Source organism: Anomalospiza imberbis, chromosome 5, assembly GCF_031753505.1.
Source record: "Anomalospiza imberbis isolate Cuckoo-Finch-1a 21T00152 chromosome 5, ASM3175350v1, whole genome shotgun sequence".
NCBI classification, from domain to species: Eukaryota; Metazoa; Chordata; class Aves; order Passeriformes; family Viduidae; genus Anomalospiza; species Anomalospiza imberbis.
The window spans coordinates 60,034,481-60,044,254 of NC_089685.1; the positions used below are offsets into that span (position 1 = coordinate 60,034,481).

Sequence of the window (9,774 nt, forward strand, 5' to 3'; positions counted from 1 at the left end):
TAGATGGCACCAATACAGTTAATCAGCTCTATGAAGCCTATACATGCTGTTTAAACACACCAAACACCGATTTAGGGAGGGGGAGGGTAGCCTTCTGTTGATTTCAAGTCCAGTCTTTAGCATGACAAAGCTAGGCTGGCTGCCACCCAACCCCATTCACTTTGAATAAATATTCAAAGTTTACAATCCTGCATAATACACTTTCTGCAACTGTTGTTTCTCATTAGTGGAATACAGTACATGCCTTCTCAGCAGAGGAGAGAATTCCTCTTAGAGAGACAGTGTGCCCACAAGGAAAACATTCCAGGGGGAGAACACATTCTTCGTGACCACTCAGCAAAGTAATCCCACTTAAGGAGACAGCTGTAGTTCAGAAAATTGCAGCCCATCCCTGCTGTTCAAGCTGTTTTGCTGGAAGACCTTTTTTCAGGAGGCATAATGGCCTGCATAAGTTCTGATCAGGCATGCAGAGTTCCCTAGAGACATTGCATGAGAGAGGGGGGAAGAGCTTAGAGAGTTTTAACCTTTGTTACCTCGGGGTCACTTTTCATCCCTTCCCTAATATTCTCATTTAAGGCTAAAAAGGTATCTGCCAAGAACTCTGAGGCACCGTGTAAGGTAGCTCTACATACATCAATTAGCACTCCCCATCATCTCTGTCAATGCCGGGTTTCAATTCACTGCAAGAGCGAACAAGGAATAAAACAATTACACCTAAATACAGAGACACCCTTTTAGATGCAAATATTTAGCATTTATGTGGCCAAGATAAAGTCATCTTACAGGAACAATTACTCTTGCTAACATTAACTGACAAATTGCTTTGATCTCAGCATCAATACGACTAATCATCTTCCATCTCAAAATGAAAAGAACCAAGAATCAGGGTAAATATGTCCGGTAAATAAATTTTAAAAGTATTAATTTTACGTTGCAGCCGACGTTTCTCTAGACACTTTCAGCTCAACCTACTGTGCCAAACTAGGACTGTGTACAAGCAGCCTTCTGCTACATCTCATATTTGTATTCTTGTTTCAAATAATTCTGCTTCACATTAACAGCAGCTACAGGGATGGCAAGCAAAAATCCTGGCACAGAGAAGTGTACTGCCTCTACAAGGTCCAAGTTGGATCCTCAATCCTTCCAGCAATACATAACAGTTCAATAAGATGACCTACATCTCTGTTTATGACAGTGATGTCTGAGGTAGAGGTCTGAAGAATGACTTTTTCTGGACATGAGAACACAGCAACTCTTACCCAAAGAAGAAAAAGCTACATAGCCTTTATGTTCCAGGATGTGTAAGGAGGCCAGGTTGAAAGTATTTATGGTTTTTAAATTTTTAGTTGTATTATACTTATATTTGTTTTATAAACACATATGCTTATAAATATCATGTTCAAGATAGTCTGAAAATCCAGATTGTGGCATTTCCCTATTGCATTCAAGCCCTGGCACAGCCTCTTAGCCATCCATTATAAGCATTGTTCTACAGGAAGCTCGTGGTACAGTAGAGCAACACGAGGAACACTGGTCTGGCCTGTACACCTCACCCTCAAGTTTGTCTTCTGGTTAGCTTGCTCCCTCCCTGACCCTGTGCTTTCTTCTCTCATTGGCAAATATATCAGTCTTTAAAAAGGAACAGCATCAGGCATTGCTAATTTTAGAATTCACCCAACCATGCCCTCCTGTCTGGATCTCCTGAAACACTGAATTTTGTGTTAGAGGAGAAGAAAGGACTCATCTTTCAATCTCAAATGAGTAAAAACAAGGGCGCTTGAAGTAGAAACTCAGTCTGGACTATTACAATCATGGCTACATGGCATATAAAATTTTCTCTATTCTGGCAATACAAGGAAATACTTTTTTGGTAGAAAAAGAAAATTATCTCCTTTTGACAGGTGACTGATATAACATACCATGGTTCCCATATGAAGAAACAAATATAATTTGAAAGTTTCCAATAAAGTTTTGCTTTCTGCCCTAAAAGGATAAAAACAACATAAGGAAGTCCTGCACAGAGTAGCCAAACAGTTTTGTGTGTTTCCACCATAGTTAACACTGTCCACAACCATACACAGGGCAGTGCTGCGGTGGCGAGGCACTGGAACAGGTTGCCCAGAGAAGTCGTGGATGCCTCATCCCAGGAAGTGTTCAAGGCCAGGTTGGATGGGGCTCTGAGCAACCTGACCTAGTGAAAGGGGTCCCTCATGCAGGGGATTGGAACAAAATGATCTTTAAGGTCCCTTCCAACCCAAACAATCCTGTGACTCCCCAATATTCTTCTCCTTATCTACATGAGCAAGAGCTGAAACACTAACGCAGCTGCACTTTTTCCTGACAGAATTAGCAATAATACAACATGGTGATATTTATCACTTAAGTCTACATTAAGTTTTTTGAGCACTAAAGAACTAAAATTTATTTATACAGTTCTGCCCATTAGGAAAAAAAGTAAGATTTGCCACATAAAAGATTACCTCCCACCATGTGCAAGAAGAAGATAAACTGATTTTGCACATGTATAGGTCAGTGCTACATGGGCAATGTAGATAGCTTTTAGAGGTTTCATTAATTTGCCTAATAAATTGGCAATCCTTCTTTTATGACTAATACATCTTTCTCATCACATTTCTGTGTTCTCATTTTACTTTTCCCATCATATTCTGCATTAAACTTGGAAAGGGCCATTAAACCAATTCACAATAATTTACTGTGTAATGAAATGTCACAGACTTTAGTGTCTGCTATAAAGATTCATACTGCAACATAAACCAGTTCACTTAGCTTTTATTGCCTGAGTTAAGTCACAAATCTTAAGTCACAATTTAAGGAGTTTTTGTACTTGTAGAGAAATCTTATTTGGTATTTATGCTCCTCTAAGAAAGACTAACTTGGTCAGTATGCAGACACATCCACTTGAAATACAGCAGTTTCAAGTATCCAATTATTTAACTATTTTAGGTTGTCTACTGTATATCTGCATCTATAATTCAATTTATTTAAACAATTCTGAGAAGTCTGAATACATTCCACTTGATGTCAGAAAGGAATAGAGATCATTTCTATCTCTGAACAATGGAAAAAAGTGACGTCTGAACCACAACTATGAAGAACAAATATATTTAAGTGGCATTCTGCTAAAAAATGAAATTCCACTAATACAGAAGAAATATTTCATAGACTACTTCATATGCATTTACAAGCAAAAATTAAAGTTATTTCTAGATAGTTACCGCAATGAGGAATTTACTAATTAAATTGCTGTTTCTGGTTATCTTCATCTCAAATCCTCCCCTTCTGACCTGTTCCACTCACTAACTATTAAACACACAGCTATCCATCCTCACAACCACCCAAAAAACCCAAAGCAAAATGTCAATACCTTCCTCTAGGTTTTAAACTATGACTGATATAGCCACAGAGAATATTTCTTCATCTACATTTAAAAAAGGTGCAAAAATCAATTTACTTTATAAACCAACTAGTTTAAGTGCTTAACCAGGAACTTTCTAATCCAGTTCACTGGTTTAATTTCAGATTTACATTCAGTATTTCTTGTGAAGTTCTTTCATCTAAACATCCTATATCTGCTCAAATATGTCTAAATCCTAAGATAAGGTTTCTTTTTCTTAAATTGATAGCACATCAATGAAAATTACTTTGTTCACACATTTCAAAATAACTGATTTTATCAATTTTGGCACAGAAAGATTGCAATCTCTTGCACTAAATGGCAAGCAGACCTACATGTAACAGTCCCTGTCAAAAAGAACTTACTAACTTACTAACTGATACTACAGTTCTGTTAAGTCAGTCACATTTGGGAAAAAATAGAAGCAACTAAAATTTTAATTGAAATTTGGCTGTAGGTTTCCTCTCTTGAACATTTAAATGATGTTACTAAAACTAACTGGGTTGGTTGTTGACTATAACCAACTTTAACCAAAGTCAAATCTACTGCACCTCCAAGGCTGTAAAGTAGGTTGTAGAAGAGTCTAAACTCAAATGAACTGGTCAAATCTTGAGCTTAAAACAAAAACACAGGTGAATGTACTCTCATCATTACAGACAATAAAAAGCAAAGTAAAGTATTACAAGAGCACGCTTTAAGTCTTAGATTTCAAACAGGAAGCTGCCCAGGAGGAAAAAAAACCCCTCTGACTGCACACAACTGACAAAATAGAGCTGTAAAATTTCTCTAAACCTTTTTTCTTACAAGTCTTAACGCCCACTTTGCTTTCACGCAAATCAGAACTCAAGTTCTGTGCAGAGGCATATATCACAATGGATTTCCTGCCGAGACTCATTAAAATGGTAGCTCTTGATGAATGGAAGTATTCATCAGTTAAGAGGACTTCATGATACAGATTTTCAAGTTAAATTTTCCTTAACATATTAATTATTAGCCCGAGTTTACTGAAGTCGCTTACCCATGTGGTTTTATTTACTGCTCTCAGTAAAGTCAGCATACATGCACTAGGAGAAATTTAAATTTCTAGTCATGAAGACATGCAGAATCCAAACCCTATGTACAAAACTCTAGAGGCATAAATTTCATAAATAGGTCATGGAGTCAAGACACAGCACACAGCATTACATTTCATTATACCTCTCTGCAACCAGCAGCAATACATTTGCAATACTTCTACAAGAAACAATTTACAGTAGACAAGGTATGCCAGATCAATTTTTCAGCTTCCCTTTCACTATGGTTAAAAAGGACTTGACTTAGCAGTCAGCACTAGCTCCAGAAGTATCACACAATGAAATCAATCACAGCTCCATCACCAGAAAACTGTAGACACTAGTGTTTCTTCACACTCTTTAGGATGCTCAGAAAGGCAACATATCATGATGAACAGTAACAGGTCAAGGGACCATTAATTGAAAATGGGAATTAACCCTTTATGCTGAACACAACCGGGCTGGAGTGAGGTCAGAAGCTGTTAAACCACTACAGTGGCCTAGGACTACAAGACCAATCAGTGTTGAGATTATTACTTCAAGTACTCCGAACAAGTTCTCACAGCCACTGAAGAAAAAAGCGAAGCGGATAAACCATAATTAAGATGAACTTGTAAACTGGTGCATTTCATTTAGTTGGACAACACCCATTTGCATTAGCTTCCAGGGCAGAAGTTGCATTTAGTGTTTTTGCTTCAGCATACTCTTATTAAAATCAGGTTCCTAGTTTCCATCTCTTTCTGCACTAGAAAACTCAATTAGAACCATGGTGTGGTTAAACTGAAAAGAAATTTAAGGTACAAGGTCACCGAGCCACCATTAAGTTGGAGCAACTGCCAGCAAAAACAATGCTGCTGTAGGCAATCCTCTGCTATTACAGTTTTGTTCCAACCCACAGAAGACTTAATGTCAGGCACACAATTTCTCCACTTAACATGCAAACAGCTCTGCCTCAATTATAAACTAAGAAAGCAAAGAGTAACGAGACATTTACACAAGAAATCAAAGAAAAAAATTTATGTTAGAGGGCACTGAGTGCACTATTAAGTCAAACAAACAAAAATACATTAAATCATACACTGAGGATTAAGGTTTTGGATACCTTTTAGTAGACGTGCACACTAATTGGAGCCTCTAAAATACACTCTAGTCATAAGTTAGTTTCAGCATGTTACCCAATAGCCCAAAGCTACCACACAAAAATGCAGATGTATTATGGAGGATAACACAACCTTAGCTTTGACTTCCCCTTTCAGTAACCCCTTGCATTAAATAGATGAATTCCTGTACCTCCCATGGGCCCACTTATAGTCTCACCCTATTACAGTCACACTAATCCATAAGTGACATCAATCTGGGCAAGACACAGGCCTAGGGATGGGGTGGAAGCAGAAGACTGAGAAGAATCAGCTCAGAAATCACAATACCTCTGACACGTGTCCTGTCTCCTTTGTTCTGGAAATTAACAGAACCAAATCTGAAATGTGGATGTAGACAGACTAATCTCCCAGTACAACTGCAGTGTATTTTCACAAAGCTAGTAGCAGGTGATATACATGCACTCCCTCATACCTGCATGTGAATAGCCTGATATGTGACCAACCTGTGAATTATTACATGAACACAGTCGGTACATTATTTTTAAAGACCTTCCAAGATAATAATGGTTTGTGTTTTCAATATAACTGCAAGGCAGTTTTTTAAAACTCGAACATGAGTGAGTATTAGAGCTACCACTGGCTACACAGTTTGAACACTCTCAAATACTTTGCATAATACCAAATAATGTGCTGGACAACAAAGATTATCTCAGCTTCCTAAGTGAGAGATTTTTCTCTTTCCTACAATTTTACTGGACAAGTCTTGGGTCTTTTTTTCATTATTATTATTATTATTACTTTTTCATTAGATTCATTTGAAAGATTATGGTGTAGCTCACACAAGCGATTTGTCTTCTTAAAACATTCTGAAACACATCAAAATCTATCCAGAGGAACTAATGAAAAAAATCTTATTCTTTATCTCTTGAGATTAAATGATCATCTGGCAACTTTTTTCTTACAAGATTAACTTGAAAGAAAAAGAAACAAAGAAAAAACCAAAAACCAACCCAGGACCATGGTAGAAATATCCTAACAATCTGTGCAAAAGCCAATAAAAGGACTTCAGTTTCTCCACTCATTCTTTTGGGGCAGACAGAACCCGACTATTAAGTCTTCCTGTTTATACAGAAACAGACACAGGCTACTCAGCAGCACAAACACTTCTCCAGAGGTCGCAGACTCTTCTTCTCCAGAGATCTTCCAAAATCAGACCTTGGCTATACAAGTAGAGCATCCAAGAGATAACGGCAGATTTCAAAAAGAACCACGTCACTCACCAGCTTGGTGCAAGTCACACTCACTTGGACGCTTCAGGTCAGTAAAGAAGCTCAGATCCCCATTTTTATCCACTACTACCAATTCTGCTTCTACTTTAGCGTTACAGAAAATTTTTCCTGTCCGCCTCGATAAAGGCAGTGCACACACTATGAATAAGTGCAATAAACAAAGCTATCAACAAGTGGAACACATCAATTTCAGCAGGTCCACCTCATATGGAGCATCACGGAACTGTTGAATGATTTCCTTGTAGTTATTTTCACAAGATCAGATTAGCATAAAGTCTTGTGTTTATACAGTTTGGGAAATTATGATTAACAACTTCAAAACCCTTCTGCGCCACTTACATTTATCAATTGCTTTCCTCTCATTACAACTTTCTGTTAATAAAAGTATTTGTTTATCTCAGTGAAACCTCGTGAGAGCACTACAGATGCAGACAGTGCATCTATGAGTCAATATATTTCTGCACCAAGATTTTTGCTGCCATTTTTGCTGGAATGCCATCGATAAGTGAACTTAGTCACATCCAGACCGAGTGACTAATTTCAAAAGCATTTTACACAGGCAGTAACTGATTAGAGGGTTGTTACTTTGGAGTTAAAACTTTACCATACCTAGACTTATGAATAGGAGATGTATACAAGAGTCAAGAATGTGTAATTTAATCTTTCAATCCACGGTTCAACAGTCTCCATGTAAGTTACCTTGTATTTCCTTACAGCAGGCAAATTATAAATGGACCTTGGCCTGCAGACTAGTACAGTATCTTTACAAGTCTGAAGCATATTTTTTTAATGCATTATTTGAGAGATTACTCTGTTTTGGAAGACCTGCCCAGTTATAAAAAAAGCTTAGGTTCTTAGTCCACTCTGATGGAGTGTGGCTCAGGACATCGTGACAGGATACGGCAGAAAAGCCTACAGAAGAAGAAAGATCAAGAGTACAAATAGTGCTTCAACAGGAAAAAAAAAAGGAAAGGAATTGTAAGGAGGAAAAGAAAGTGGAATTAAAAGAGTCACTGCATGCAGAGTTTGCTGACCAATGCAGTTTACTTCGGAAAAATCCCCCTTAATAACCAGAAGCGTGTTATTCTTTTAAAACTCATTTCACCCTGTGTTTAGGCAAATTAGGAGCAATTCTCATTAAATTTCCTGGGCAGGCACCACGCTCGGGGGCTATGAAACTTGTTACTTTCCACACCTACCGAGGACAAGTTGGTAAAGATACCACGCAAAGCCGGAGCACTTTTACTACTCGGTTGGAGGTGATGCCTGAAAGCACAAGCTATCTGCAAGAGCTCTCGGTGCAAGCTTCATCTTGCCCTGTCACTCCCTCCTCCCTCCCGGCCCAAACCGAACGAGGAAGTGGAGCCGGGCTGGCGGGCGGAAGCCAAGCCCATGGCGGTGTCTGCAGGAGGGCTGTCAGCCCGTGACTCAGGCTGCAGCCCTGACAGCTGCCGGCAGCCCCTGCCCGCTGCCCCCGCGGGCCGGGCACCGGAGGGAAGGAGGGAGGGGAAGGAGCTGGGTCCGGCGGAAAAGAGCGCCAAGCACCCACCCCACCTGCGGGGGGCCGGTTCGCGGGGCGTGCGGGGACAGAGAGGCACCTCCCCGGGCACGCACGGCCCCCGAGCGCAGCGGGGACACGGGGAGCACACCGGCACGGCAGCTCCCAGCGGGGACGGAGCGGCGGGACAGCGGGAGCCTTCTCGCCCGGCCGGACAAAGAGGCGCCAAACCCGGCGAGGGAGGGAGGAAAGCGCGGCGCCAGGGGGGACAAACCGGAGCCACCCGCGCCCACCGCCCCGCCCGACCGGCTTCACCTGGTCCCGGCTACGGTGGAGGGAAGGAAACGCCGCGGCGACGGCTGCGCTCCTCTCGGCAAGAGTGCGGCGTCCTCCGGCTGCGGCTCCTCCCGCGGCACCGCGACCGCCGCTCCGCTCACCGGCTCTGCTGAGCGGCCCGCCCGCCCGCCCGGGCGGGGCCGCCCCGCCCCCCGCGCCGCCGCCCGCCAATGGTGCCGCCGCTCCCGACGATTGACGGCCACGTGGCCAATCAGAGTGGCCGAGGTGTGCGGAGGCTGAGGAAGCCGTTGAGCCGTTAGCAACGCCCGTGCGCCCCGCCCGGCCCCGCCCAGCTCAGCCCAACCCGGCTCCGCGGCCGCTCGGGCGGGGAGCGGCAGCGGCGGCTGCGGGGGTTCGGGGCGCCGAGGGCTCCACCCCGCCGGCTGCGGGGCCGGGTAGGGCTCCCCCGCTTCGATCCGCCCGGGTCGAGCCCGGCCGAGCCGCCCCCACAACGCCCCACGGCGCGGCAGCCCCACAATGCCCCGCGCCGGCCTTTGGTGCTCCCGAGGGCGGCGGGCGCGGCCGGGGCCGGGAGCAGCGGATGGGGCTCCGCGGGGCGACGGGCTGCGGGCCGTGCCAGAAGTCCTCCGAGATGGAGACTGGGGCTGCGGGCCCGCCGCCGGAGGCCGTGCCAGAAGTCCTCCGAGATGGAGATTGGGGCTGCGGGGGTGTCCCGGCCAAGAGGTTCCCACTCAGCCTTGTTTTAGTGCAAATTACCTGCAACAGGAAGATGCCAGTCAAAATTTTGTTTCACAGAGTCAATTAGGTTGGAAAAGATCTCTGAGATCGTTGAGTCTAGCCTATGACCGAACACCACCACGTCAACCACACCATTGCACTGAGTGCCACATCCAGTCTTTCCTTCAACACCTCCAGGAATGGTGACCCCCCACCTCCCTGGGCAGCCCATTCCCATGTCTAATCGCTTTCTTCGAAGAAATTCCTTCTAATGTCCAGCCTGGCTCAGCTTGAGGCCATGATCTCATCACGGCACTGGCTGCCTGGGAGAGAAGACTGACCCCCACCTGGCTATAGCCTCCTTTCAGGCACCTGTAGAGAATGGTAAGGTCTCCCCCTCTTTTTT

General features: G+C 43.3%; 1 protein-coding gene across 1 annotated transcript in view; it reads right to left on the reverse strand.

The window, feature by feature from the left end:
- MYH9 (myosin heavy chain 9) overlaps window positions 1-8,831 on the reverse strand; it is a 70,098-nt gene extending 61,267 nt beyond the window's left edge. Inside the window, exon 1 of the mRNA XM_068191128.1 lies at window positions 8,670-8,831. The gene's annotated coding sequence lies outside the window, so the exon portion shown is untranslated. The remainder of the gene's footprint in view (window positions 1-8,669) is intronic.
- Window positions 8,832-9,774: the final 943 nt, after the last annotated feature.